Here is a 5,256-nt window from a genome sequence, read left to right as displayed (position 1 = left end):
AATTTTACGTGTATGACTGTTTTTACCCCGCCATTCAGGCAGCATACGCCGATTTCGGGGGAGGCATGCTGGGTATTTCCGTGTTTTTATAACCCACCGAACTCTGACATGGGTTACAGGATCTTTTCCGTGCGCACTTGGTCTTGTGTTTGCGTGTACACACGAAGGGGGTTAAGTCACTAGCAGGTCTGCACATAAGTTGACCTGGGAGATCGGAAAAATCTCCACTCTTAACCCACCAGGCAGCAGCGACCGGGATTCGAACTCACGACCTCCCGATTAGGAGGCCGACGTCTTACCACCACGCCACTGCGCCCGTCGCCTTACATACTGTCTGGGCATCTTCCGGCATACTGCTTTAGTGTTGACTGATTTTTCTGGGTCAGAGACTTTAGTCCGGGATAAACTGTCCCCTCTAAACTCGACTCTTGCATACCGGCCCAGAAAAGGCAGTAAACACTCTTGCATGCACTTCCAATTTATCTAAGCGTGTACTTGTCTTTGAACGGAGCATATGGTTACATTTTTAACAGGGCGTTTGTTTGTTTGTTTGTGTGTGTTTATTTACATTTTATCCTTGCGTTCACTAGCATGTTGTCCGTGCTTTAACTGTCACGTTGCTGTGGCGTTTTCTGCTATGCTTTGGGGAAATAACCTGCTTGTTGCTTGTGAGTTTACATTTTATTTTCGCATTCAATAACACGTCACAAGGACATTCACGCACGTGCACGGTGGCTTGATGTTTGGTTTGTGATGATAAATCTAAAAGGAAATACGTACACTTGCACGTATGAGAGGGGGGAAAAAGAAACAAAAAGTTGGAGACCAATATGCGTTCTATTCGTTTTTGAGTGAAATCATTTCTCAAACTTGATCTCATATCAGGTTTCGCTGCACACAAAAATGAAATAAATCAAAAAAGAAAAAAAATCTCTCGGCTATTTCTGTCTGTCTTTGGTCGTAATTGATAAGTGGGTGTATATTTAGTACAGGGCTTCTTCTCTTTTTTGTACCTTGTTGATTCGAGTGTTTTTGACGTACGTGTTGTCCTGTTTGGTCTTTTTTCGCCTAAGTATTTGTTCCATTTCTTTAATTAAATATTCAGTCCATATTTGACTGAATGTATTGCGGTAGACTGGGATTCGAAAGGGAGGTGAGAGTAAATGTGCGTGTTTGTGTGTGTGCAGGGCCGGACTAGGTAAGTACTTGGGGGGTTACAGATGGGGGTCCAGGAGGCGAAGCCCCTTGGTGGGGGTCCATGGGGCGAAGCCCCCGTGGTGGGGGTTGCAAGGGGGCCTCCGCCCCCTTGAAGCTGAACGTTTTTTGATGTTTCTGGAGGGAAAGGAAGCCTCTCCTTGAACGAAAAAGGTAAATTCGACAGCAAGCTGTATAGGCAATGAAGAAGAATTGATCCAGATGCACCTCCCCCTCCCTCCCCCACCAAAAAAAAAGCGTTTGGGAGGTACATGCTGAAGCCAGGGGGGGGGGGTTGCGCAACCCCTGTAACCCCCCCCCCCCCCAAGTCCGGCCCTGGTGTGTGTGTGTGTGTGTGTGTGTGTGTGTGTGTGTGTGTGTGTGTGTGTGTTGCGTGTGTGTGTGTGTGTGTTGCGTGTGTGTGTGTGTGTGTGTGTGTGCGCGTGTGTGTGTGTGTGTGTGTGTGTGTGTGTGTTTTCTTGCGCTTGCACAGCGATTCCCAACCCTGTCAATATATGCGGCATCTTTTGGGCAAGTTCACATACAATATTCCCCAGGATGTGTTTTTTATCCCCTAATGTCATTTAGTGCAACCAGCATTGGGGTCCTGCCTGATTTGGCCTAAATGGTCCGCTGGACCCATTAAGCAACAGTTAACTAAACTAACTAACTAACTAACTGCACCAAGCACTACCTATTGCCTTGAAGGCCGATGGAGGTACCAGATTACTTTGGTCAAAAACTGTTCATTATAAAGCAACTTTTCAGCATTGCTCAGATTGCTTCTGGGTGTGATTTCATCCATCACCCTTCACAGCATTATATTCGCGGAATTGTCATTTGCTGAACTATGACAAGTGATTTAGCCGGAAGGTCACTTGAATTAAAAATGTCATATTCAACAACAACAAATAGATTAAAAAAAAAGTAATTCAAATAAGATAAAAGATGAAATAAGCTATGATAAAATGAAATATAAATGGAATGAACTAGATAACATTAAAAAGAAATCATATGCTCTCAGAGTATAGTTTGCGGAACCCAAATGGGCAAACGAGCTCACACGTAACCAGAAAATTCTGGAACGCTGAAGAAGAAGAAGAAGGTTTATCATCTCAGACCTGACCAGTAGTGGCTTTTAGGACATTAATTCATAAAAAAAAAGAAATCCCCACCCGCACAGAAAGCAGCTATAGGCAGTTGATTTTGGATGTTGAAAGGGAGGGTTAAGTTGGTCTCTTCCCGTGTAAACGTCTGGCCAGATCCGAGATGTCGACTCGAATCGTTTACACTGTGCCTTTAAACCGCCTTTAAACCTTTATCGAAAATCAAAACACAGTCTTGAATAATAAATGTCGTTGGTCTAAGAGCATTGCAGCGAAATCGATCAGCATAGTTTTTTACCGTCGCAGTTCCATAACATTAATGATTTATTTGGGCTTTTTAAGTGAAGCCCGCAAAAGTGAACTTTCACATCAAACTGTATTGCTCTGTCTACGAAGATGTCGGACTCCGCCTGTAGTTCGGCAAACTGGATCAGATATTTGATATTTCATTTGATTTTATTGCCGAGAACCGTGGGTAAGTAACTTATACGAGATTTGAATTATTATTTCGCGGCCTGAATTAATGTCTTCTTCTGGCTGTTAACTTATTTTTTCTTCATTTATTTATGTATTTATTCCTTTTGTGTCAATCCTTTATTAGACACTTTACGACATTTTAACTCTTTCTGTGAAATGTTTAATATTTGTTGATCATGTGTAGTGGTTAGTTCACTTCCTATTCCACGCGTAATACATTATTTACACGAAAACAACACAAAACAGTATTTTGTTGATAAACTGGTTCTTTATTTTTGCCAACTGTTTTGAGTTAAATATGATAAACGTCATTAGCCAAACGCAGAACAACCCTAATATCCGAAGCTGATAGACTACTGACGTTCCAAACGCAACAAGATAACATGTCTTGTAAAGCGAAAACAATACATTTGGTCAATCTTTGTAACTCACAGAATTAAACTGTACCATTTTTTTTTATGAAACGGTAGGCATGACGATCATACTACTGTATACAATTTAGTTCGTATACCTTTGTCTCATCGTCGTGTCTACGTTTTGTTTAATTTTGAAGCTTCCGAGCTGAAATTATATTTTGTTTAATCTTCAGAGCTGAAATCAATTTTTGTTTAATCTTCAGAGCAAATGGACTCCCATAGTCAACACTGAGTCAAAGCTTGTTTGACCAAACCTTCAATTACATTGATTGAAAAATGAACCTCCACAGTTCCGCCTCAACTTTTCTTTAAAACCGAATATAACGTCATAAAAGTCATTTATTAAAAAAAAAGAATTAAAAAAAAGGTATGTATAATGATAATAATATTTGAACAAAATGTATTTTGAAAAGAAAAAAATAAGATTGATGGAAATGAGAAAACCCACATGATATGATGAGCTTTGCAAAAAAAAATAACGTTTACGAAGAACAGACAGATTGGTTTTTATTCTTAACGTCGCTTCGATCGAAATGACTATGCGATACAAAACAGACAAGCAATAACGAAAATGGTTATACAATAAGAACGACCTGAAGGTGGCGGTTAGCTAGAGGTAGAGGTAGTAGATATCAGCAAAATATTAATTATGGCCGCCATTTGCATTTCATATTTTGCAAAATAATAATCTACTTTCTCTAGCACATAATCAAAACTTGATTCCGTTATACATAGTGAGCCTGATATGAAAGGAAAGTGTGCAACGGAACACAACAGTACCAAAATCAAGAGAATTAGTCAAGGAACAAAGACGCACGAAGCAATTGAAACTGTGACTTTCGTACACGTGTATTAGTTGACTTTACCTCCAGCTTAAAGCCCCAGTCTGCCTCAAATGGTTTACAGAACGATTTAAATCTTCTCACGAAAAAAGCAATTATTACCTTATGGAACACACTTGCAATAGCATTTAACAGCATTAAATGACACAGTTCGTTTGAATGGCTATTTAGCTTGCGTAAATCACACACCAGATTTCGTGGTTTATTTTACCCCTGAGCCATCGTGGACCGGGCTCCCTTCTTTCAAACTTTCAATACTTCGAATTGTACTGATCTTGTCTTGATGAAAAAAGAAATCGTTTTTTTTTTAAGAATGTTTGTGTTACTAGCTGTAAATTTATTATTTAGAATTTAAAAGTTAGTTCTAGCGCCAAAACGAGGCGTCCGATTGTGGTACTAGACAATCCGGCTGGCCACGCAAAAATAAATTCTTTAAAAAATGCTCGCTCTTTACGGAGGGCACCTAGGATGTTCTCAAGCGGTGAGTGTTTAAACGAAAGGGTGTTTGTACTGTGTGTAAAAGCCTGACAGTGTCTGTGACCAGAAACTGATAGTTTACGTGAAGCTGAGTCTGCCTTTAACCACCACCCGATTCTTTGTTACCACACAGACTGCACGTGCTCAGACTCCAAGCAGCACTACCACACGCAACAACAGTATACAGTGCTGTGCAGCGAAGACTGCGTCCAGTCGCTAGACCATCTCCGTCTTTGGATCCAAGCGACCTCTTCTGTCCACGTTGGTCTAGCGTCTCAAGCTGACACACAGTCTCTCAACTACAAGGTCAGGGTCGTTTGTACGTGACCTTTGGGTCAGGACAAGACAAGAATGATTATGTGATAAACCGCGGAAGGGAGAGGGGTCTTGTTTGTTTTATTTTCTTGTATTCTTTTTAAGTTTTATCTTGTTTAATGTTGTTGATTATTTCCTAAAGGTGACCCAGCGTGTCAGATTTCTTGATAAATGGCTATTGGTGAAAGGTGAGGCGGGACTACTGCGACCTCAGTTTTTTAACGCTGAGATTATCTCAGATGTTTGGTTTTTTTAAACTAGAGCTTTGAAACTTTTCACACTTATAAGGTTGATGATCTCCCAACATAACCCTAGTTTGGTTGACCCTCGTCAAATGTTGGGGTCACAGCGGGGTCATGTTCAGTTCATAGAAACTTAATATTGAGGATTTTTCTGACGTATTCGAAGCTAAAGCCACCACATTTTACA

The sequence above is a fragment of the Littorina saxatilis genome, linkage group LG12 (assembly GCF_037325665.1).
Source record: "Littorina saxatilis isolate snail1 linkage group LG12, US_GU_Lsax_2.0, whole genome shotgun sequence".
In the NCBI taxonomy this organism is placed as follows: Eukaryota; Metazoa; Mollusca; class Gastropoda; order Littorinimorpha; family Littorinidae; genus Littorina; species Littorina saxatilis.
This window is presented reverse-complemented; position numbering follows the sequence as displayed.